At 28.9% G+C, this 27,794-nt stretch overlaps 1 protein-coding gene across 1 annotated transcript in view; it reads right to left on the reverse strand.

Annotated features, from left to right (window-relative positions):
- LOC107440390 (heparan sulfate glucosamine 3-O-sulfotransferase 1) overlaps positions 1-24,647 on the reverse strand; it is a 158,288-nt gene extending 133,641 nt beyond the window's left edge. Inside the window, exon 1 of the mRNA XM_016053298.4 lies at positions 24,405-24,647. The gene's annotated coding sequence lies outside the window, so the exon portion shown is untranslated. The remainder of the gene's footprint in view (positions 1-24,404) is intronic.
- Positions 24,648-27,794: the final 3,147 nt, after the last annotated feature.

The following is a 27,794-nucleotide window of genomic DNA, read 5'->3' on the forward strand; positions in this document are numbered from 1 at the left end:
ATAAGCAAAAATAAATAGGAATGTGATTGAGAACACAAATGAAAATTTTTTTGAATTTTATCGTAATTATTTCCCACTTCTTTTATCTCCAAAATATTCCAAAGCTTTTGAATATTTAAATTATACTATAGTAAATTTAATTTGCTTACAGTTTCTTATAAAAATTTAACTTTCCCCTTTTTCTTTTAAACAAATAAAAATGCTTGAAATTTATGCAAAATTCTGTATAAATCAAACACGTTAAACATATTATATTGATAAATTCATTACATAGCTAAATATATTATAGAGTAAAATGTATTAAGCGCTTAAATATATTACATTGCTAAATACATTATATTGTAAAATATATTACATTGTGAAATATACTACTTGGTTAAATATATTATAGTGTAAAATCTATTAAATTGTTAAATATATTACATTGTTAATTACATTACATTTTGAAATACATTACATACATCATTAAATTTATTTACACATATTTTTAAAACTGCGCTGAAATAAATGATTACGTCAAAACTTCTAAAATATGGTAAAATTTGCTGCGTTTCTGCTTCTATAGGAACACCAAAAAGCTCAGTAATTTTTATCGAAGCCCTTTCGTAATGATTTTGGTAAAATTAGCAATAAATATGGTTTTTTAATAAGTGATACAATTTGGTAATTGTGGTAAAATTTAATAATTCTTTTATGATACCTTAAAGCATAACATAAAAACTTTTCAGTTTTTATGTTTTCAAATTTTCATTTACTTTCCAGTGGTGGTAACGTGAGGTAGTAAGATAAGTAGTTATAAGATCTATAATTTTGAAAAACAGAATTCCCCCCAAACCATTACCATATGAATGAAAAAATTACTAAAAAAATGAATTAAATACCGTTTATTTAGGCTTTATTATTCAGAATTATGATGTTTGTTTGTTTTTTTACCAGAAATTTCATAACCGTAAAGAACGGTTATTTTACCAGAATTCTTCTCCCTGTGTGTTAATGAAATTACAACTTACTAATTCATTTTAATTATAGTAATCTGTAAAAATTGAATCGTTGTAATTGAATAGAATAAAAAAATCATTTTTAAATAAATTTAAATAGTTCTGAAACTTATCGTATTTATTCTTCAATTTATGAATTACTTTTTTTAAAAATTCAAACCTCATCTATGTATAACAAAGCTACTTTTTGTTGTCCTTAATTTAATATTAATTTGCAACTCATAACGGGTCTGCTATTAAGACATAACTTTTGACAAAGTTTAAAATGAGTTTAAGAATATGAGGTTATAGCTAATATGAAATGAGGGGAGAGTTTTAACATTGGTAATGAAGTTTAACAGAAAACAGAGTTACAGAAAAAAAACTTTATTTTCGCTTAAAATATTTACTAATAATTTGAAAATAAATAATTCATTTTTGATAGGAGAAGAATTTTTAAATTTAAATAATAGAGAACGAGCAAAATTAAATTAATAACTGTAAATTTAAAAGTAATGGGTTCTGGCATTTCTTCAAAGTTATACGCTTTATCATTTGAACTTTTATCTCAGAAATCAAATTATTAAAAGTCTTAATACAAATTTCTGCAACTTATTCTTTTACCTAAAATATTTAAAAAAAAGTAAAACTGAAACATTAGCGGAAAATAATTCTTGAAAACTTCCAATTACTTTGATACAATTGTAATACAAGATTTATAAGAATTAAATTTTTAAAAAACAGTGCATATTTTTGGTATAGTTTAATTGAATTTGAAATAAAATTGTTTGTGTATTACTTAAGAATAATATTTTTATTTTACATTGTTTGATGTATAGAAATTGATAAATTAATAAGAAAAAAATTAACAACACAAATATACGATAACATTTCCAATGAAGTGACTTTCTTTTATAATGACTGAAACTTCATTTGAATAATGCATTTCTAGCTTTGCCGAATCTTTCTTTCTTTTCTTTTTTTTAACTTTAATGGGCTTTAGTTCAAATAGTTGGAAATTTTTACGATCTGGCGCTCTCTCCTAAAAAACACATTAAGGTTCAAGTGCTTCATGCATTAAAAATGAAAATCTCATCGCTCAGATGATTTAAAAATTGTATTTATCATCAATAAATGTCTACATTTTTTTTTATAAATCCTCATCACACACGTAAATGATACTTTTCTAAGTATACTATAAAATCAATTCATCAATATTTAAAAGCATAATATTTTTTTTACTCAAATGGATTGAAAATCTATCAAGAGAACATATAATGTCTAAAAATAAAAATGAATAATTTTGCCAGAAGAAAGTTTGTCTTTTTTCTCCTCTTATGACCTTGTGGTGCACAAAGTTCATCTTATCTCGTACAGTGTTCCGGTGTTCATTGTTTAACGCACTGTATTCTTGTGTCCATTTTATGCCACAGAATGCACTTCAGGTGCAGAGTTTCAGTGTTCATCTTATCTCATACAATATTCCGGTGTTCGTTTAATGCACAGTTTTCTTGTGTCCTGTTTTTGTCGCAGAATGTTCATCTTCAGGGAAAAAGTTCCTGTGATCATTTTATCACGTACAGTGTTCCGGTGTTTATTTTTTCACTCACAGCATTCTTGTGTCCTTTTTATGCCACAGAATGTTCACCTTAGGTGCTGAGTTCCAGTGTTAATTTTATCACGTACAGTGTTTCAGTGTCCACTTTTATGCTGCTGAGTATTTTTGTGTCCCTTTTATGCCTTCAGATGCCACGTTCCAGTGTTCATCATATAACTCACAGTTTTCTAGTTTTCATTTTATCGCTTTTATTATCCCAGTCTTTATCTTATGGCACATAGTCTTCTAGTGTTCATCTTGTGGTACACAATGCTCTTGACCTCATTAAACGGCACAGAGTGTTTTAGTGTTCATTTTGTGATGCACAGTGTTCAAGTGTTAGTTTTACGGCACACACAAAAGCGTTTTCACTAAGAAATTTAAGGAAAATTTGAATAATAACAAACAGTAACAGTTAAGAAATTTAATTAAAATATTCAATTATGAAGATTTTACTCTATGAATACATTAGAAATGAAAATATCGGCGCTCGGAGGATTTCTAAAATGTATTTATCATCAATAAATGTCTATTTTGTTTTTATAAATCCTCATTATACATGTAAATGATACTTTTCTAAGAATACTATGAAAACAATTCATCAATATTTAAAAGCATTTCTTTTTTTTTCAAAGGGGTTAGAAAATCCATCAACATCAGCAATGTCAAAAAATTAAAATGAAAAAAATAAAAAAACGCAGTTCATAATGTTACAAGAAGAAAGTCAAACTTTTAAAGGGAAAGTGATTCATCTTTTTTTCCTGCTCCAATCACGTACAGTGTTCAGGTGTTCATTTTTTGATCCACAGTAGTTATTCTTGTATCCTTTTTATGCCGCACAGCATTCATCTCCAGGTGCAGAGTTCCAATGTTCATTTTATGTCACACAGTTTTCTAGTGTTCATTTTATTGCTTACATTGTTCCAGAGTTAATCTTATGGAGGACAGCGTTGCAGTGTTCATCTTGTGTTACACAAATCTCCTCATCAAATGACGCAGAGTGTTACAGTGTTCAGGTTATGATGCACAGTGTCATGGCACATGCAAAATATTTTTCGAAAAGAAAGTTAAAGAAGTTAGTGAGAATTATGACAAATAATGGTATTCAAAAGATTTAATTAAAATCTTCAATTATGAGGATTTAACACTAGCAAGAATGTTTATATATACCTTAGTACCTGTAACTTTGTGTCAACCTTATTTATTTTTTGAAAGCCCAGCGTATTAAATAAATTCCAGTTTTGATCATAAAACTTTGACTAGTCAAAAAAATAAGGTTAAAAAGCTTTATTGAAGTTTATTGAAGTTCCCTACAGCAATTATAATAAGCATCTGCGGAACATTTACCCAAGATTTATCCAATCAAAAAGAGAATTTAATAAACACGGGTTTGTAAAAATCTTCTTTTTTTGGTACACAAGTAACGTTTTAATCACAATTATATCATTATATTAGAATTAAGGACTTCTTTTAAAGTCGAACGATATAAATTTGCGAAAAAATATGATATATCATACGTTTTACAGTAATAATTACCAGAAAATCACTGAATCACTCTAATTAAATAAATATTACAGTTAAAATTACGGTGTAATATTTTACGGTAACAACGGATTTTACGGAAAAATGACTTTTGCGGATTATGCATGCAAAGTACCGGTACAATATACCGTAATTCGATATGGAATTTTTTGCAGAGTAAACACTCAAAAAACCATATGTTTCGTGAATTTTACTCATGTACTTTGCATTCGGCTTACTGCAGTTATGCAATGACTGACCCACCTTTAAGTTGACCACTAAAAATGCACTTAAAGTGGTCAACTTATGCAGGTTTCACTGTACAAATGAAAGTTATCAATAACAGAATTAATGGTAGTATCTTCTATTATTTTATCAAAAGAAAAATTGAACTGAAACTTATAGTTTTAAAGAAATTAAAAAATAACGGTATTCGTAATCTGCCTAAGCTTACAATTAACTACATTAGTTTGAAAAAGGACAGAATATATTAATTGTAAAAGAAATTACATCTGAGTGCAAAAACACCGAACATTTTTGAGAATTTTTTTAATGTATTTATTTTGTTAATGTATTTGTAAACTATGACGTATTTTCTTTGTTGTTATTATTTGCTGAATTGCGGAAACTTACTACCACATCCTGAATTTAATCATATTTCTAATTTTAATTAATTTCCATTCCGGAAATTAATTATTTCTGATGCAATTTCCGCATTTACAATTTAATCAACTTAAAAGTCAAGCAATTCTTTTTTTTTCTGTTTCAGTTTGCACAATACTTTAAATCTGGCTTCTATGGAATTTTTTTGGACACATATTTGACAATAATTGATACATTAAAGTAAAAAGGAAACTGGTAAAACAAGCAAGGACGAAATAACCAGAGGTTTATTAGCGATCTTTTTTTTTCCAGATGTTTTAACGTTTAGATGACTTGGATTGCTGCTAAATGAGCTTTCACAGAACATTTTAGTGTTCAAAAGTGAAAGCCTGTCTCATTTCCTATTTAACTCACAAACCTATTTAGAAACAGAAAGTAATTTTATTTTCCGATTAAGAGTCGAAAACAAAATCATATCTCTATAATTAGTGCCAAAATCCGTACTATTTTATCATATAATAGAGATTTAAATTTTTCTCTATCTCATTGTGATTTCGAAAGTAAGTTTTTATTTGAAATTACATTTCACATTGCCGTAATGTACTCTAGATGTTGACGACACATATGTGTTAAAGACTAGATATGATAATTCCTACTCAGACATATAATCTCAGTACATACACCGAGAAAAAAGTATGATCAAAACTACCAGAATATGGTAAATTTAACCATGTTTCTGGTTCTTTGGGAGTTCCGAAAAGCTCAGTAGTTTTTACCGGAATGTTTTGGTAATGATTTTGGAAAACTTAACAATAAAATATCGTTTTTTAATACGTTTATATATGCAGTTATATTTATAATAATTTTTTAAAAACTAATTACTTTAAATCTTTGATTAGATGATTTATTTTTGTATCTTTTTTTCTTTCTTAGGTAAAAAAAATTAATCAGTTCTAATTATTTTCTTCACAATGAGAAAAAAAGTATTGTCACAATTACCAGAATGTGATAAAACTTATTGCGCTTCTGGTTTTATGGGAACATCAAAAAGATAGGTACTTTTTACCGGAAAGTTCGAATTTCTGGAAAAACCGTTACTACATTACCGGAAAAGTAAGTAAATGAATAATTTAAGCACCGTATATTTTTTTGCCAGAATTAAGTTTTAATTTACCATACACTTCGGTAATTGTAAAGTAATTTTTATCTCCTTGTTAATTGGTTTTAAAATTTGCATTAAAATTTTCCATTAAAAAAACTATTTAACAATTGGGCATATTGCAAAAATCCGTGTACTTTTACCCGACTTTGATTCAGAGGTAGCACATGATAGACGGTTAATTTAACAATTATCTTTTGCTTTGATGAATATGAATCGTTGTAAAATCAAAAACGCTAAATCGATGAGTCAGCAGGATCATAGATTAAGCCCGCCAACTCGACTTCAACCCAGGTTCGTATTTTGGAAAATATTCCCGGACGTAGCTGGATCATGGATTCAGAATCCCTTTGCCATCGTGCCTCTACGTATAACCAAATTTCGGGTTAGTTCATCAGTCATCCTGATCAAAATTTTTTCAAAAAAATGTCAAAAAGTGTCAAAAAGTGTCAAAAAATGTCATTTCCGCATTTACAATTTAATCAACTTAAAAGTCAAGCAATTCTTTTTTTTTCTGTTTCAGTTTGCACAATACTTTAAATCTGGCTTCTATGGAATTTTTTTGGACACATATTTGACAATAATTGATACATTAAAGTAAAAAGGAAACTGGTAAAACAAGCAAGGACGAAATAACCAGAGGTTTATTAGCGATCTTTTTTTTTCCAGATGTTTTAACGTTTAGATGACTTGGATTGCTGCTAAATGAGCTTTCACAGAACATTTTAGTGTTCAAAAGTGAAAGCCTGTCTCATTTCCTATTTAACTCACAAACCTATTTAGAAACAGAAAGTAATTTTATTTTCCGATTAAGAGTCGAAAACAAAATCATATCTCTATAATTAGTGCCAAAATCCGTACTATTTTATCATATAATAGAGATTTAAATTTTTCTCTATCTCATTGTGATTTCGAAAGTAAGTTTTTATTTGAAATTACATTTCACATTGCCGTAATGTACTCTAGATGTTGACGACACATATGTGTTAAAGACTAGATATGATAATTCCTACTCAGACATATAATCTCAGTACATACACCGAGAAAAAAGTATGATCAAAACTACCAGAATATGGTAAATTTAACCATGTTTCTGGTTCTTTGGGAGTTCCGAAAAGCTCAGTAGTTTTTACCGGAATGTTTTGGTAATGATTTTGGAAAACTTAACAATAAAATATCGTTTTTTAATACGTTTATATATGCAGTTATATTTATAATAATTTTTTAAAAACTAATTACTTTAAATCTTTGATTAGATGATTTATTTTTGTATCTTTTTTTCTTTCTTAGGTAAAAAAAATTAATCAGTTCTAATTATTTTCTTCACAATGAGAAAAAAAGTATTGTCACAATTACCAGAATGTGATAAAACTTATTGCGCTTCTGGTTTTATGGGAACATCAAAAAGATAGGTACTTTTTACCGGAAAGTTCGAATTTCTGGAAAAACCGTTACTACATTACCGGAAAAGTAAGTAAATGAATAATTTAAGCACCGTATATTTTTTTGCCAGAATTAAGTTTTAATTTACCATACACTTCGGTAATTGTAAAGTAATTTTTATCTCCTTGTTAATTGGTTTTAAAATTTGCATTAAAATTTTCCATTAAAAAAACTATTTAACAATTGGGCATATTGCAAAAATCCGTGTACTTTTACCCGACTTTGATTCAGAGGTAGCACATGATAGACGGTTAATTTAACAATTATCTTTTGCTTTGATGAATATGAATCGTTGTAAAATCAAAAACGCTAAATCGATGAGTCAGCAGGATCATAGATTAAGCCCGCCAACTCGACTTCAACCCAGGTTCGTATTTTGGAAAATATTCCCGGACGTAGCTGGATCATGGATTCAGAATCCCTTTGCCATCGTGCCTCTACGTATAACCAAATTTCGGGTTAGTTCATCAGTCATCCTGATCAAAATTTTTTCAAAAAAATGTCAAAAAGTCATTCAGTTCAAAATTACAAGGTTGCGGAGTTGCAGCAAATTGAACAAGTATAAAATTGGCATACAATAAATTTGTGACTGTCTTATTATAATTTCAAAAGTTATTCCGTGTCATACTTCTTTTTTGCTCATGTTTTGCTGAAAAGTTCCGTTGTGTTCCTTTAACACTTTACGTTGGAGTAGTTAACTAATATTTTTTGTCTAATTGTTTTTTTAACTATACAAACTTTTAGAAAAATTTAAAAAAAATGTCAAGTAACAAACACGTATTATCATTGAAAAGCAATCTCTTTTAGCTGCATTAGTTTTTAAATCAAAAAAAAAATATGAAGAAATGATGGTTAAATACTAATTCTAAATGCTTTATCCGAAATAAAATATAAAAAAAATATTTTTTCTTTATTTTCTAGTTTACAATATAACTAAGCAAATATCAAATTTTATAAATGCATGATATTGCCAATTTAGCTAAATAATACAGCTACTGCTACTTTCTTTTTTAAGTAGACATTTTAATTAGTCTTTAAAAATTTCTTGAGATCAAAATTTTCTCGAGTAATGTTTACATCGTTATCGCTGAAAAGGAAAGAAAAATAGTATTTTTTTTTGGAATTTTAATTAACAATTTTTAGAAATATGTTCTTTAATATTGTCATTTTTTATAACTCTTTTAAAAGAGTTAGATGCACTTTTCATTCTCCACTGAAAAGCAGATGTTATTGCATATTGGCTTAATTTTCAAATTTAAATAAAATAAAATAATACCGTATTTTAAAAGAAAATTACATATTCGAATGCATAACAATTATGAATTGTATATACCGTTTAGAAATGTACTTATTGAGTACTTATCGTGCTTATTATTATCTTCATTTTTTTCAAATACATGTTACGTTTTGGGAATTTAATTCAATTTGATTTTTTTTTCAATAACCAAGCGGTTATTTGGAATTAAGAGGAAACCTAAAAACATAATTTTGTAATATATTACCTACAGCAGTAACTGATAGTTTAATACGGTTCTAAAATATTTTAAGTTTGTTATTTTATGTTTTCAGATTAGTTAGTCATTCAAAAGTTTAATAAATATCTAAAATATCAAGTTTAAATGCTTTACAATATTTTAAAAGACTTATAAAGAATAACATAGTTAAAAAATTTTTAGATGAAAAAGCGTTAACTATTTTCTTTAACACTTCTTACTTATGGTTAAATACAACTATTTATTTTCCTTTCTAATAAATTAAAAGAAACGTCATAAGAAGTCACTATATAATAACTTTTTTAAGTTTATTATCCAAAATTTCCGTTTAAAATTTCATCAATGCAAAGAAATTTTGATTGCGGAAAACTAATGATATAGAATGCTCCGTAATCAACGTCCTTAGCATACATTATTTGAATTCTTGTCGCAAGCGAAGTAAAACAAATACTAAATTGACATTCAAGCTAGGAAAAATATAAAAATATGATCAAAACCTATTGGTTCTTTAATGAGGAAGTCGAGATTAAAAACATTAAAGCCTGCTTCAAGAAACTGAGAAATGATGTTAAAAAATATTTCTAGGTTTCAATAGGCAATCACACTGGTTTTGAATTTTTCTTTAAATGTATATTTAGTTTTTCTAGCTTAAAAAGTAATTTGCGACAACCACTGAAATACTTTTTTTGACTTAGTTATTTATAAAAATTCTAAATATTTTTCATAAGAGTGATTATTATAGATCGCTTTGCATCTCTTATGTTGTCTTATGTTATGAATGTTATGTTATGTCTTATGTTATGAATTTTACTTTTCAGTGGCATTAAACAGCCGATCCACATCAATATTTTATCCGTATCCAATGGATATATATATATATATATATATATATATATATATATATATATATATATATATATATATATATATATATATATATATATATATATATATATATATATATATATATATATATATATATATATGAGGATTTTATAAAACTCTGGAGATGCCAACCCTTCAACAAAATAGTTTTCACGCCGAAATAATATAGAAAATTTTCATTAAAATTGTCGATAAAAATATTTTTAAATTTGGCTCCATACTTTGTATAAATTATGATCAATTGACGTAAAGGAATTTGTTGTCTAAATGATGTAATGAATGCTTTAAATTGTAAAAAGAAACTTTCAATTCTACGATTTTGTGATCTTTATAATTAGTTTTTGATGAAAAATTAAGTAATGGACAAAATAAACAAATCGGGAAATTTTTGAGATAGTGTAATCAACTGTAAATTGAGAAAATTTTAAAATGTTTCCCACATTTCTTATAAAAATATCAGTCTATAGTACATTATTTTGTTAATCTATTGGCTTGTCATGTTTAATACAGTTTAATATTTGAAAACATCAGCGAGTAATAAATGAATGCAATAGTTAGATCAGCGTTAATATTATTGTCGTTTTCAATAAAAAAGAAAATAAGTATCCAAACTCCTCTTAGATAAATGATCTGTAAGCAAATTGAGAGCATAAAAGCAATTTTTTGGAGGAAAAACATTAAGAAGATAAATAGATTCACAATTTGTTAAATAATGACTTTTTGAAAAGCGATGATCATAAGCGATAAATTTCGATCTTTTTAAATTAATTTACAGATAATTAGATACGATAAAAAATTATATGAGTTGCTCACAACACCGATTTCTTTTTTTTATTTCGAAAGTATTTAATGTACTTAATACACTCTATTACTACAACTACGCGACTTCACTGCACGGCTCTTTCGAATTTTCAACTAAATAAATTTCATTGTCATTAAATGCTACAGCATACTAATGAAGCGCTAATACAGTTTATGTTGATGCATTTTCATAAAATAATTTTTTTGGGATTATATAATAACACATTCAATTTATTTTTCTTTAAATCATAAGATTTATTTTTCATTGCCTTACATTTATTTATTTAACGATAAACATGGTAAATTAATTCTTTTACGAATCTTGGGGGTCGTGTATAAATTACATCAACCTTTCTTCAATATTTTTCTTAATCACTTCCTCCCCTTTATTGCATAGTGTTCCACTTCATCTTATCTCCTATCTCTTTTTTTATATTTCTTATTTATTTTTATAACCGTCGTTGAGCAACCGACCCAATTGCTTGTGTTTAAGATTACTAATGCTCAACTCCGTAGCTTTATAATTTTGAACCCAATCCAGAAGACAAGGGAGCTCCTGGTTCAAGTATTGGAAGAAATTTGCCTTCATGGAGAACTGTTTGATGGAACTAACCAACATTTGCGTTACATGGAGAGAAAAGCAACGAAAACCTCCCACGGTTAGTCTGACGGAAAGAGGACTTTAACCCATGATCCGTCTACCACTGAGGATATTTTAAGTCAACACTGTGGTCGGAGCAAGCCGGGTGCGGAATTCGTATCGACCAGCTACCGCTGAGATTTGAACCTGGGTCACCTCATTGGAAGGTGAATGCTCTATCCCCTGAGACACTTAAAATGTTATTTCAGTAAATGTAATTGTCCCTTTGTCACTTATCCTGCTATTTTATTTAAGCATATATTTCCCATTAGAAAATACTATATCCTTGAACTATGTGTTTTAATGGCCTTTGTAAGCATAACAACCATTAATAGTTAGATGTCCACTCAATTTGATGAAAAATATTAAAATCTAACTATACAAAAATATTTAATTTATTGATTTTAAATGTTTTTATTTTTATCAAAATGAGTGATACTTTTTGATACTCCCACCTTTCCCCTTACCCACTTTCATAGTTTTAAAAATACCCTCCCATCCCCTCACTGCATCATTAATAGCCGGCCCTTTACGGAATAAAAAGTAAGATCAAAACATATTATGTCAAATCTATCAAAATTTTGACCATTATTCTCTGTTAATATTGGTCAATATTTAATAACATTTTATGAGTTATCGTGGTTCCTGAACTTCCAAACTTTTAACTAATTCATTATGTTTTTAATAGGAAACATTAATCATTATGTTTTTTGTTATGATATGCTTGCAAACTCAAAGTAAGTTTTTAATAAGAATTAAGAACTCCTAATTTGAAAATGCTGATCTACTGATACGGATACAAATGGTGATCTGCTGTTTTCCACTTATCAATAATCTCTGCAAAATAACAGAGAACTGTAAAAAGAAAGCATTAGTGAAAAATGTCAAAAAATATTCAAAGGAAGGCTGAGTTATTTTCAGAAATAAAACGAGAAAAGAGTTTGTAAATTCCGCTCCTTCTCAATTACCACTGGAAAAATAACTTAAAATTTAATCAAAGAATTTAATTTAAGGAAATACAGTAGGACTAAAACAGAATCGAATATCTAACCCCAACCAAAGTCGTTGTAGGAGGAGACTCTATCCACAACACCAAATTGACAGTTACTTATCCATGAATCGAATGACAACACACTGAAATATCTCAAAGAAGACCCTTCTAGAAAAATATGCAGGAAAAAGCAGTATTTTTTTGTAAATCTGTACTGGAGAAATTAGCTTATCTTGACTTATACGAAGTTTAAGGGGAAGAACGGTATATGTCCATGAAAACTGAATTGGAGAAAAAACGAATTTCAAGGTTTTCTCCTGCATGAACAATCTTCACTTTATAATAACTCTAAGGGAGTACCAGTTTTCCACTTTTTTGATTTGTCAGAGATTAGTAATCCTCAAAATGCAACAGATGGCGATCCAATCGTCATAGAACTTGCAAAATTTAACAACGATTCTTTTTAGTTTCTCTGAAGTTTAGCAGAACTTTTTTACAGTATGTTTAAATTATGATTTTTAATTTAAAAAGGAGTTTAGAAATTCTCCCCTCAAAGCTGGATTTTTTCATAAGATCAGTAATTTACTTAGGCTGATAAGCAAAATTTTTTGATTGTATTCAAATGAACTGTATGAATTTTCTAAGACTTATGATCTTTTAACTAAGTACAAAGTGAAAAAACTTTGCTGATCCAAACTTTATTACGGAACCTTTTAATGGAATTAAGAATTTGAGATTGTAATGAAATCCACTGGAAGTTAGGTAGTTTATATAAAATAACAAAAATTAAAAACGGAAAGTTAATGTAAAAATACTGATGTGTAAAAAATAGAGAAAAAGGTAAAAAAAAAATGTTTTGCACTAATCATCAATCAAAAGTTTTTTGGTGCCTATAAACAAATAACAAAACTTATAAAATTAAACTGCTGTTTGTAGAAAATGCAACACCATGAAGGAATCATCAGAATCAAATGAAATTCGCAGCAAATGTCAATTATAGGATATTATGCAAATTAACAAAGTTTCAGAGCCATCGCGCGTGCGTGGCGCGCGCAGCGCCCTCTGAATTGATGCTGAAAGCGTATAAATAAAGTGCTGTAGCGGGACGTTGAAAATAGTCTATGATTATTTGTTAGTGGCAAACGTTTAGTGAGACCTGAGTATGCCTCCACGACGGAAGAATAAGAAATTCAAGCAACTTACGGAGTTTGAACGAGGGAGGATAATCGGCCTTCGAGAAGGAGGATTTTCCTATCGCGCAATAGCAGCTCGTATGCAGCGGAACAGTTCCACAGTGATGCGAGTTTGGAAGCAGTGGACCGACGAGCACCGAACAACTCGAAAAACAGGCACTGGACGACAGAAGGTGACGTCAGAGCGCGATGATCGACACCTGCTCCGCATGGCGGTGAATGATCGCACAGCTTCCTCCAGGCAGCTGGCAGCACATTGGTCTACTGCTACAGGTGTACAATTGTCGGCTTCGTCAATTCGTCGTCGTCTGCTGCGCCGTGGATTGCGTGCAAGGGTGCCATTATACAGGATTCCCCTCACGGCGGATCATCGACGGCTGCGTCGGCAGTGGGCTCTTGAGCACAGAGACTGGCGAGCTGATTGGCACCAAGTTGTCTTTTCAGATGAATCACGCTTCAATTTGTGGACCCATGATGGCCGTGTTCGTGTTAGACGTTATGCCGGTCAACGCTGCCTTCCTGAGTGTATTATTGAACGACATAGTGGTCGAACACCCGGAGTTATGGTCTGGGGTGCGATTTCGTATCATGGACGATCCAATTTGATACGAATTGAGGGTAATCTCAATAGCAACAGATACGTCCGTGAAGTGCTACAGCCCGAAGTCGTTCCTTTCCTTCAAGGCATCCCTGGAGCTATCTTTCAGCAGGATAATGCACGCCCACATGTTGCGCGGACTGTTAGAGACTTCTGTTCAGCACAACGCATGCAACTTCTTCCTTGGCCTGCTTATTCGCCGGATATGTCGCCTATTGAGCACGTGTGGGATATGGTTGGTCGGCGTCTCACTCGTGATCCGCGTCCTGCAGTTTCCAAAGACGAACTTTGGTTGCGCATACAAGCGATATGGAATTCTCTTCCTCAAGCAGATATTCAACATCTGTTTGACTCCATGCCACGTCGTATAGCAGCACTTATTGCAGCGCGTGGTGGCTGCACCAAATACTGATTTCGGACGCTTAATTTGTTTCTTTTGTTTTGAAAATTTCATCATTTATTTGTATCAGTACAAGTCGTTTCTGCATTAAATTTCATTTGATTCTGATGATTCTTTCATGGTGTTGCATTTTCTACAAACAGCAGTTTATTTCGATTAAAAAAAAAGCATGTTTATGAACTTTTGAAAGGCAAGGTATAGAGGCTTACGGCTTTCTATATTTTATCTTGGATCTAGACATATAGTCTTAGCTTAAAAAATACACGCCATAAATTTTAAATACGAAACTGCGTAGATGCTATGTTTAAAAATTTGTAGAAATGCAAGTTCAGATTGAGAGTTTTTTTTAATATCCATATGTAATGGAAGAATTGAGAAAACCAAGAGTGACTTTTTTTAAATAAAGAGTGAAAGCATAATTACAAATGATTATCATATAATAGTGAATGTTTTGTGCGGGCTATCGTATCGCTTTAAATTACTTGTACCAAATGAATAAAAAAATACAACTTATTAATATACTTCTAAAAAAACATATTAGGTATAAAAACATACATATAAAAACATAGAACGATATTAGTTATTAACGAAAGAAGTTTTTTTTTTTAAAATTAAATTTCATAAGTTCTGATTGCATATTTTAACTTTTTTTTACTTACAGGAAAACAGGGAAAGGAGATGTAAGACTGGGGAAAATGCATACAATGATGAGGATCTTTTAAAAACTCTTCATTAAAGCTATTAGTTTTAGTTAATCAGAATAAAAAAATCAAAAGTATATACCACACAAAAATGAAAAGCCAATCATGAATAGGGGAAATTATTCGCAAAATTAAAGGCGGATTTTGGACCTACCTAAAAACCTGTGAAAAGACAATAATAAAATAACCATTATGTGGAAATTTCTTTGAACCTTGGGAAATCAAGACAGGAAATTGACCTGTCATTTCTGCCTGACTTTATGCATTTACCAAAAAAAGCACTATTTCAAATTCTAGAGTTTTTTTCTTCTTAAATATAAAGATATTTATTGTTAACTACCACTTAACTAGCTATGATACCCAGTTACGGAATAGCTTAGGTCCCTAGTCATAGTAACAGGACCTAGATATCTATCGTTACAGAATGGGGAAAAAAACTTAGAAGTAAAAATATTGCATCTGTCAATAGAAAACAGAGTATTTAAAAAAGTTAATTCGTTTGAATTTCAATATATGTTTGGAAGAAAATGCAACAATAATACTTTCAAATAATCAGCTCTTAAAATATTGAGTACTTTAATTTATCACACAGAAAAAAAAAAGTAAGGTCAGAATATACGTGTTTCAGTCTCTATAGAAACATCAAAAAGTTCGGTAATGATTATGATAAAATTAATAATAAAATGTGGTTTTAGGATATATGATAAAATTTGTAAAATATGATAAAGTTTGTTAATTTTATCATGGTACCTTATAGCATGGTATGAAATAGAATTATTCAGCTAATTTTCAGTCTTGTATTTAATACTAAATGCGCGGTTATAAAAACTATAATTTTAAGAACCGAAACTTTGAATTAACTGTAACCATATGAACGGTTTAAATTCCGTATATTTTGGTTTTTATTACGTATCAGAATTAGAATTTTTTACCAGAAATGTCAACACTATACAGTACGATAATTTTATCAGAATCATATTTCATTCATTAATAAATTAATTGAATCACAGTTTTGTGAATAAATATAGTTCTTTAAGTTCTATTTCTAAACAATCTATTACTATTCTTTTTAGAGGCCATTTGTATGATTACAAACAATTTTTTTTCTCTTTTAAAAACATTGTATACGTACTAGATCACATTTTATGATTTATTAACACTTGAAATTATCAAAATACCAAATCTTATGTTTATCAATCACTAAACACGCGTATCTTATCACTGCCGGGAAAGCAATTTTTATATTTATTCCTTCTGTTTAGTAAGATAAAAGAAATGTTCTTTTAATTTAAGGAAGGAGGCATGTTTATTTTATTTCTGTAATTAGTTAATGAATACGCAAATGAAAATTGGCTGAGTTTTCTTTTTTTCTTAATTAAAATTAATAAACTGATGTGTTTAAAAAGAAAAACAAGTTTCTATGCCTGAAAATAAGAGCAAAATTGAAAAATTACCATATTTAATACTTTGTAAAATTACCATATTTTATACTTATAACATAGTTGACGAACACATCCATACAGTGGGTGTTCAACTCCATGCCCTCCCAATTTTGATTCCCACTGAGAAGGCAATGTAATTCTTGAGTTAGCGCCTTCAAGGAACAATTTTTGAGTGCAACTCACCAACATTCAAATTAAATGACGAAAAATTCAGAAACTCTCAAAGTTAGAGAATGATAAATGACCTTTAAAAAATAGACACATCAACAATTGTTAAAAATTTAAATCTATTACAGTCAGTATAAAGCGAGAGTAATATAATAATCAAACGAATCTGAATGACGAAAAATTCGGAAACTCTCAAAGTTAGAGAATGATAAATAAACTTTAAGAAATTGATACGTCACCAATTGTGAAAAGTTTAAATCTATTATAGTCAGTATAAAAAGAGAGCAATATAAATCAAACGAACCTGCTTTTCTAGATTTGAAGCAAATACTATACTCTCTGAGAAAATCCTCAAGGTGAAAAAAATTGTTATAAAATTACCGTCATGAATGTTAATGACATTTCTGGCAGCAAAAAAAACGATAATTCTAGTTAGTAAAACCAAAATATACGGTACTTAAATTATTCATTAGGTAAATTTTCCGATTGGTAAATGAGGTAACGGTTTACTGGAAATTCTGGTTTTCAAAATTATAGTTTTTATTACCACACATTTAGTAAATGAAAAACTGAAATGCAAATTTAACCGAATAAATGGTTTCATGCCATGCTTTAAGGTATCATGATAAAATTGCCAAAATTTACCACATTTATCAACTTTTATCACATTACTTAAAACCATATTTTATTGTTAACTTTACCAAAATAATAATCAAAGCTCTTCTATAAATAAAACTAAAATATACAATATTTAAACCGTAAATTTAGTTATTTTTCCGTTCATATAGTGAAAATTAACCAGAAATTCTGGTTTTTAAAATTATAGTTCTTATTACAACACGTTTGCTAACAAATACAAAACTGAAGCGAGCATTTAACCGAATAAATGGTTTCATTGCTATGCTCTAAGGTGGTTTGATAAAAAAATTAAAATAACTAAATTTTAACATATTTAACATAATTTTACAGAATTTTACTATTGGGTGTTTCCATAGAGTCAGAAACACTGTAAATTTTAGCATATTCTTGTAGTTTTGATGATATTCTTTTTTTCAGTGCAGCAAAATATAATCGTTTGTCACTTTTTTTAATATAGCAGCCTTCTGCCTATGATTAAGTATTTCAGGGCAGAATTGGATTATCGCTTCAATATTTTACGTACGAATAACATGAAAACTGCGTCAAAAATAATATTTTTTACAGCTGAGTTACATACAAGAAGCATAACTTAGATGTCTCATTTATTTTTTGTGCGACTGCATGTTGAAAATGGAAAGATGATTTTGAGACATAGAAATATTATTCTTATTCTGAGAGAGAAATATTATTCTTACATATATTTTGGATACTATATTTTTGTGTTTGCTTTTTTTCAACATTCCATTCTGTACATGTTTCAAATATACAATGAGTACATTTGTGTAAAAATGCAAAACTAATGAAAGAAACATTATTTCCTTTAAATAAAAGAAAAAATCGTAGCTTCATAATAGGTTATTAGAAAATATTGTAATTACTACATGAAAATTCGGATATTTATCACGTTGCTTAAACGATGTTGATAGTTCAATGGTGCTTAAAGCGATGAATAAAACGTTTCATAGCAGGTTATTATAAGAAACTGTATTTACTGTAGGAAATTTTGGATATTTATTATGTTATTTAAACGATGTTTATAGTGCCAACGGTGTTTCAAACAATGAAAAAAACTTCGGAAAAATAAAAATTTTGTTCTTCTGAACATTTTTACCCATGGAAATTTTCTCAGTACTTACAGTGTGTGCCAAAAAAAAATGCAACTCCCTAAATAACTTTTGATCTTTAATGATCGGATTTGCACGTTCTAGGACTCAAACTTAATGGCTCGAGGGGCCAGCATCAAATTTTCTAGTTAATAAGCACAGACGATATTTTAAGTTACGAAATCAGACATAAAACGTACATTCTCTAAATAAGCATACCTCCTTTTCAAAAGATTCGGATTTCTGACCCGTAAAATATAGGGAGTAACTGAAATCTGGGAAATATGGCCCCTATAGTTTGGTCAGGAAAGTGCTCTAAAGTTTGGACCCCTTAATGCTAATTCTACTTTTTCCGTATTTTGCTATCTCTGCAGAGTTTTTAAAGCGAATTGAAAAAAATTTTAGACACAATTATAAAATTTGTTTATTCAAAGATAATTCCATGCAGAATGCAACTTTTAGTAAGCATTTATTATTTTGTTTAAGAATGGTCAAAAAATTTTTAAATTGTAAAGCATACAGTTTTTTGCACCATTTTAATAAAATTTATAATTGTGAAAACGAATTCTAAAATTGCGTGAAATTTTTTTTTAATTCGCTTGGAATTTTTTTCAAGATATGGCGAAATACGCAAAAAGTAAAACTAACATTAAATGGTCCAAACTTTAGACTGCTCTAGAAACCAAACTATCGGGACCATATTTCACAGATTGCGGCTATATCCTATATTTTGGGGGTCAGAAATCAGATTCCATCGAAAAAAAAGTGTTCATTCACAGAAAGTACGTTTTTCTGTCTGATTTCGTAACTTAAAATATCGTCACTTATTAATTAACAGATTTGAGATCAACCCCTCGAGCATTTAACATTGAGTAGAATGTGAAGTTTTGAACATTAGACCAAAAGTTATTTAGGGTGGTCAGTTTTTTTTCGGCGAAATGTACATTTTTTAGTGCAAAAACGCAGAACCAAATCTTAAAATAATTTTAAAAAAAAACTAATACAAAAGTTTATGTTCACTTGAAACATGGTATTGATTAGAAGCGTCAATATTTATTTTAAAAGAATTGCGTGAAGTTTATAAAACGAGGAAAGCGTTGTTTCATGATTGGTTGTTAGAAGAAATTGTCATCAATTTATAAAAATGTAAATATATTTTGCATTTAATTTACGATGTTGATAGTATCAAAAGTGTTAGAAACAATAAAAATTTCGTCTCTTATGTTTGCTTGTATCTTAACATTTTTAAAAATAATATATCAATTTTCTTTGCTTGTACATTTGTTTGCCGAAAAACGCAGAACCATAAATCTATAAAAAAGATAAAATAAATAAATATATAAACTTATGCAGAAATTTATATTTATTTAAAAAATGGTATTGATTAGAAGCTAAAATATTTATTTTAAAAGAATAGCATGAAGCTCTTAAAACGAGAAAATTGTTGTTACACAATAGGTTATAAGAAAGAATTTCATTTATTTTATGAACATTCGGATATTTATGACATTCATTAATGGTGTCGATAGTGTCAACGGTACTTAATTTGCATGCACTTTTAATCAATGGCAGCGGAGAGCACGATTTATTTTGACGTGTGTTGCTATGATTACGCATAAATGTTTTTAGAATTTTCGCTAAGTATTCGAATTAGATTATTTTTTCCCTTGTTCCGTAAAGCTATCGATCACAATAGTTCTAATAAATCTGTTAAGAGAGGCGCACGGACCGCGGGCAACATCCGGCCCACCTACTTACCAATTATAGACAGAAGGGAGGCTTCACATTTTTTACTTCAATGAAAATTGAAAATTATTTATTAAATATACTTCAAAATTTAACTTTTAGAAATTCATAAATATTTAAGATGTACAGTGCACAAAAAAAGCGGACCACTCGAATAACTTTTCATCTAATGATCGGATTTTCATGTCTAGGACTCGATCCTGATGGTTTCAAGGGATGACCTCAAATATGCTAATTGATTAGTGCAGACGATATTTTAAGTTACGAAATCAGACACAAAAACGTACGTTCTGTAAATAAAAATATAGTTTTTTTTCTTACGGATTCGTATTTATGACCTTCAAAATATAGGGGGTAGTCATAATCTGAGAATTCTGGTCAGAATAATTTGGTTAGGAGAGTGATTCAAATGCTTGGACCCCTTAATGATAAATTTACTTTTTGCCTATTTCCCCAGATCTCGTCAACTTCTAAAACGAATTAAATTTTTTTTTTACACAGTTATAAAATTAGCTTATTCAAAGAGAATTCTATGAAAAATATAACTTTTAGTAAATATTCATTATTTTTTGCTATTATTTTTTTTTCATAATAGTATGAGAAATTTTAAAACTGTAAGACATACAACTTTCTACATTATTTTAAAAAATATAAAATTAAATGACAAAATACAAAAATTGAACGAAATTAGTTGAATAATTCCGGAGAAACCGAACTTTGAGAAAGTCGAATTTTAAAAAATTCGATTTCTCAGGAATTATTAGACTGATTCCGCTCTAACTTTGCATTCTATTTAAAATTGCATTCTTTAAAATGATGTAAGAATTTGTATACCTTACAATTCAAAATATTTTGCACTATTTATTAAATATAAAAAAATTAATAGATATTTACTAAAAAATATTTTTTGCTTGAAATTATAGTTGGATAAACGAAATTTATCATTCTGTGAAAAAATTTTCAAATTTGATCGAAAGCTATAACATATGGCAAAATACACATAAAGTAAACCTAACAGTAAGGGGTCCAAAGTTTGAACCGCTTTCTTGATCAAACTATTGAGACCATATTTCCCAGACCATACCCCCTATATTTGGGGGGTCATAAATACAAATCCGTCGAAAAAATGCTATAAGAGAAAGTGCGTTTTTGTGTCTGATTTTGTTACTTAAAATATCGTCTGCACTAAACAATTAGCATATTTAAGGTCACCTCCTCGAACCATTAAGACTAAGTCTTATAATGTGAAGATCCGATCCATAGATCAGAAGTTACTCAGGGTGGTCAATTTTTTGTACTCTGTACTTTGAAATAATTTTATTTTCAGGAAATCAATAAATTGTTAAAAAGGTTATAAATTTGTATATTAGGACTTTATTTGTTATAAATTTGTATGCTATAAATTAATACGTCATAAATGTTATACTTGAGATAATATGAATAGTAATGCGGAGAATTTAGAACAACCTGCGGCATGATACAGAAATTTGCTATTAAGAAAATGCCACGTTAAAATAATGAAATGTATGCTCCATTTTTTAAGATGTTATGTTTGTTATATTATTGTTAAATCTTACTTTAAATTAACAAAATAATATTAAATAAAGCACTTTGTTTTTTTAAATTTGCAAAGAGGTGTATTATACATACATACACTGACAGACAAGTTTGGAATAAGTTAATAAATTTTGGGTTCCAAAAAAGAATACATTTCTTTAAAAATAACCCGGGAAAACTTTTCCTGGTTTACGTGATTGAAGATATTATAAAATGTTTGATTTGCTTTGAGTCAAAATATCCAAATTTTAATTCTTAACAGAATATATTAAAAAGTAAAAAAAGAAGCTTTAAACGGAAAAAAAAATTGCGGTTATTCTTTGAAGTTAAGATTAAAAAGTTTTTTCATTATTACAAATATGGCTGATATTTTCACAATTATTCTTACTGAATAAGCACGCATTAAGTTTTATGCATTGAACCTTTTTATTTTACGAAATATATATTGAAGTGAACAAAACATGGAAAAAAAAATATTTTAGAGAATCATGAACACATTTTAAGACTTATAATAAATAAAAGAAAACAAATCTAATTTTACAAATGTTCATATATTCATTAAGGTTACAAAACGTAAGCTTATGATTAAAAATATTTTACAGTTTAGTTAAGAAATTGATTTGTTTACATTTAAAATAATGTGTAAATATTCGAAATAAATCTATATTAAAACACTTTTATTTAGATTTTAATTAAAACCAGTTTTTCATGCTTTTTATTTAATCTTATTTATTGTCTATTATAATTTTTATTAGCATCGAATGTTATAATGTTATAAATTTTTTCGATGTTAGTTAAAAGTTTCTTTAAAAATAGGATGATAGAAACACGGAAAACGTAACGAGAAAAACTTTTTGTTTTTGAAAAGGGTGAGAATTCTATGCGTTTCAATTTTAAAACAAGAACTCAATTCAATACCTTTATCCAAAGAAATAAGCAAGTAAACAAGCAGATATTTTTCAGTACCTTCTTTTCTCTCTCAAAAAAACTTTCCCACATTTAGTTTTTAATTTTTTTAAAATTGATATCACAACGTTGCATTTTCATTAACAACATTTTCTAATGTAAGTATCGTTATTATTTGCAAGCAAATGAATATGATACTCTTTGGTACAAAACATAAAGATTATAAGAAAAGGGAATGGGATAAATGCTATGGAGAATATATGACGGAAATTAAAAATAAATAAATGAAAAAGAAGATAAAAGTACATAAAATGAAAAAGAAAATAAAAGTATATAAAATGAAAAAGAAAATAAAAGTACGTAAAATGAAAAAGAAAAAAAAAAGAAAAAAGAGAAAAAAATTATAAAATAGAAAATAAAAATAAATAAATAAAGGCAATTTTTCTAATACAAATAAAACATTAACGAAAATAGGATTATTATCTGTATAATAATTTAATTAAGAGAAAACCAACATAATTTTATTGTAACTCACGTGTTACGAAATTATCTATACAAGGTGCTCCACGATCACCACCCTTAATAAATATTTTTTAATAATCCTTGCCAAAAATGAATGAAAAAAGGGGAACACATTAGGGGTCGCGATTTAATATTTAAACGAGGAGAAAAAACACTATCGAAATCTAACAAATCACTACTGAAATAAGTTGGAATGAAAACAATAACACCTGCTTAAATGCTGCACTGTAAAAAATTCTGGATCAGATTATGGTATTAAATACTCAGGGAGCAGGGATATTTTACAGTAACATTTAACTTAACAAAAATCTGATATATCAGAATATATACAGCAATATTTACTGTAAAGTTGTTACATCACCATAATTAAATAAATATTACTGTAAAAATTACGGCATAAAATTTTACGGTAAAAAAAGATTTTACAGAAGATGTACTTAGGGTGCCAGTACTATTTACCGTGATTTGATCAAGAATTTTTTACAGTGTGGAGGAAACAAAGAGGAGTTGAAAGTATAATATTATTAGAAAAGAGCAATCAAACTGGTTTCACCAGACAAATGAGCTGATTTTGAGGTAACGATCTCTTTCGTCACTAATGATTCGGCAATGCTTTTATTTCTTCATTGCTTAGCTAATAATTTGCAACCCTTCATGTGTATACTTTGTTGACTTCTGTTTTGAAATGTTTTTAATTGTAAATATATATTTAGTGCGGTGACGTAGAACAGCTTCTTTATGTCAAAAAATGAGGACATAAATTAAATTTTTAATAAATTATTAATTTTTTTCTTCAAAAATTTCTGATGGAACAATACTTCTAGTCGCTTACCCTCTTATGAAATAAAAACTTACTGTGATCACGATTAAAATACTTATAATATTTTACAAAATTGGTTTTGTAGAAATTTCGTTTATAAAATTAAAATTCTATTACTTTCACAAATTTTATATGTGCACTAACCCGTAGTTAATCGAACTACTTAACTACTAATTCGATTAATAATAGCATAAAAACTTTTCAGAAAAATCAAATACCATAGGAAATTCAGTTTTTTATTTTTATTAAAAATAATTAGAGAAATGGAATTTTTATTTAAAAAGTTTTATAGAGGGTTTTTAATTGAACGAACAGGTTAATTAGAAATTTAGTATTCATAATAAAATTTCTTTTGAGATTTAAAATAAATCTTTAATTTAAACTTTAATCACCAAAGCGATAATTAGTAATAAAATGTGCAGAATAAAATGTGAAGTAAAATTGTTCTAACTAGCATCGTGAACTCAACAGGTGTTGGAATAAAAAATGAAAATCCAACCTCATTTCGCCTTCGGAGATTCTTCTTTTGTAAAAAGTCTTACAATAATTCCGAAATTGGTCCAGTTATTTTCTTTTCGGTTAAAATATAGTTCTCCATTTCTTTTTAATATCACATCGATTCTGACAGCACTCGTGATAAAAGCAAAACAAGAACATTTCAACGCGCTCCGACGGAAATTCTACGGGCATTTGGTAGCAGACGATTACTCGCGCGGTATAGCAGTGATAGGAAAGTCATCACGTGATTCCAGAAGTCTTTCTCATTGGCTTCTGGGTTTTCACTTTGATCGCAGCGCAAGGTTTGTTTCTCTGATGAATTTTTTATTGCACCTTATGAATTTTTAAATAGTTTACCTGATTTTTTTGTTCCTAAAGAAAGGTAGATTTCTTTCTATGATGCTGCGTTTCACGTCATGTCACGTGATATATAAAACGGCAAATCAGGTAGTAAAATTTTCCTGAGATTTCGCAACCCGTCAAGGCAGGAAATTCGCTGGCCACTTAGCTTTATAGCCTTCGCCGACAAAGACATAAATAAAAGAGTTAGTTTTTGGTAGAAATAGCCCTTTTCCTGCATACAATAAATTAGCATTTCCGTTGTTCACTCATTTCTTATTATTATATACTGTTTGTGTGAAGTTAAAATATAATTCGTAACAATAAAATTTATGAAATGCAAAGAAATTGTTGTTGTTTTTTTACATAAATGTTACAATTAAAATTAATTTACTCTAAAAAAGTATAAAGCAGAATTTTTATTATGAATTTAAACGAAATTTTAAACCAGCAAAATCAAGGCTATAATTTTTTTAACAGTAATTAGTTTAATAAAATTAACTGCTGTAAAATGAAATTAAATAATACTAAAACCGATCCTGCCTATTATTTTAATTATAGAACGAAACCTAATATCATTGGTAAGAGTGATAATACTTAACGCATGCAAACAAGGAAAACTAACAAAACTGGAAACAATGCACAAACATAGTTTTGCACCAATCCAAAAGACAAGGGAACTCTTGGATCAAGCATTGAGGAATTTTTCATGGAGCTAACCCGCATTTGCATTACATGGAGAAAAAAGCCACAAAAAACTCTCATAATTAGATCAATGGCCAGGGGATTCTAACCCATGATCCATCTACCACTGGTATTTTATATACTGACGACAGCACTGTTGTCAGTGCGAGCCGGGAGCAAAATTCGTATCGATCTGCCAAAGCAATGATTCGAGCCTAGATCACCTTATCGGGAGGTGAGCGTTCTGTCTCTTGAGCCATCGTGCCTCAAACAAGCATTAAAAGATAAAGAATAACAATAAGTATTCATAACATAGGGAAACTGAAATTTAAAATTACAATAACACAAGAGTTTTCTCTGTCTTGACAGTAATTGCTTTGTTGTTGTTATTACGTATGCCACTCGCGAATACTTGGGAGATCAGGCGAGTTTTTAAAGCAAGGAATGCTTTCCTTATTTTTTTTAAGTGGCGCCATCTAGGGCCATGAATACGACTTCAGCCACACACACGTCACAGTCCGTTTTACAGGGAGGATAAAGTCATAGCCCATTCATTCATCTACAGATAGGAATTTTGACCTGCTTCGAGGAACCAATTCGTACCCTCAGAAGTAAAGATTTGTCATGGGAATATGGAGTGACCCCGATAAATTTAACGTGCATCTGTAACCATTTAATAGGGCATTCTTCTACCGGTGGGATTTGAACTCACGTTCTCACGAACACGAGCACAACGTCCTAACAATCAGGTTATCCCGGCCGACAGTATCTGTCACAGAGACTATCTCTAATAACTAGACGTAGTATAAGATGTTTAACAGTCATTGTTTGTTCACTGTTGATAAAACTCACAATTTAAGGAAGGGAGTATCTCGAATGCTAATTTACAATCCAGCAATCTTTTACAACTGGCTTTCTTTTTTGGAGATTTTTCACTTGGCCTTAATAGATTGCAATAGTAATACAAGCTTTTATTACATTTAAAATTTGTTACCTGAGCTAAGAAGAAAGTCAAAAATCATGTTTTTCTTAATTTAAAACAATGCCAAACAGGAGAGCTGGTTGCTGAAAGCCGCCGGAAAGGTAAATCGCATCCCGAATATGTTCAAATAACCAGGAAGAGCAGTCATATCTGGTTTCTGAAGGCAGAGATGACAGGGCTGTCCTGGAAACTATAGTACTCTTTCTATTTGAAAAAGTTGAGTGGTCACTAAAATTTAGAGATTTAATCTTAAAAACATTAACTAGTTATTAAATTAAAGATCTAGAAATTAACTATCACAATCTTTAATGACATAAAATTTATAAAGTAATAATTCTTGCAATTGTATCCAAGTAAATTAATTACTAAACAATTAAACTAGCTAGTATTTTTAATTGCATAACAAAACACTATTTTTAATTTTATTTTCAAATTTTATTTGTCAATTAAAAGACGATACATTATTGACGGCACTTAGCCCACTTAATATGTATCAGCTCAAAAGAAATGAATACTTAAAAATAATTTGTTTAAAAAATTATTTTTTTTCTCAATACGGATTGAAGAAACCTAAAAAATAGAAAAGTAATTGGTATTCTATTTGCTTCTTTTTTTAAATTGTAGCTCTCAACCTCAAAGAACGCTTTAAGTTCATCAATGTCGAGAATATTTATTTTTCGTTCTAGAAATGCATGAACTCAATGGAAAAAAATTCCAGCACAAAATAAAGAATTTTCTCAAAATGTAAAAGATTGTTTCAATAATTTAGTGGAAAAAGAGAAAGTCTCCCTGATGTTGATTTTACACTGTAAAAAATTCCAAAACAAAATGTACCAGTTCTTAAGATACCGGTACTTTTCCGTACCGTGTTACGGAACAAAAAAATTCTGATGTACCATAATTTTTAGAGTAATAATTACAGTATAATATTTTACGGTAAATTGGATTTTACGGGTGACGCACCCAAAGTGCCGGTACTTTATATCATAATTTTTTACAGTGTACTTTTTGCGTACTTCGATATGACTCGTGTACTATTAACGAAAATCTAAAACGTTTTGTTTATAATAATAAAATTCGTTTGCATAAAGATGATTCAATGCAAAACTATAACTTTTAAAATTTGTTTGCTTGTAAGCTATGCAAGCTTTTACATCATTTTAAGCTATGTAGTTTTAAATTATAATATAAAAAGCATAAACGAAATCGATAGTATAATTTTGGAAAAAATAAAAACTTAACAATGCGAATTTTTGGAAATTATGTAACTCAGGAACTATTTCATCAATATTGTATTGATTTTGCATTTTGCAATTTAATTGCATTTTGCAATTAATTTGTGAAAGAATATAGAATGTGTCACTTAAGAGAATTGATACTCTGCGG

This window comes from Parasteatoda tepidariorum, chromosome 1 (assembly GCF_982258835.1).
Source record: "Parasteatoda tepidariorum strain Cologne lab strain chromosome 1, Ptep-v5.0, whole genome shotgun sequence".
Classification (NCBI taxonomy): domain Eukaryota; kingdom Metazoa; phylum Arthropoda; class Arachnida; order Araneae; family Theridiidae; genus Parasteatoda; species Parasteatoda tepidariorum.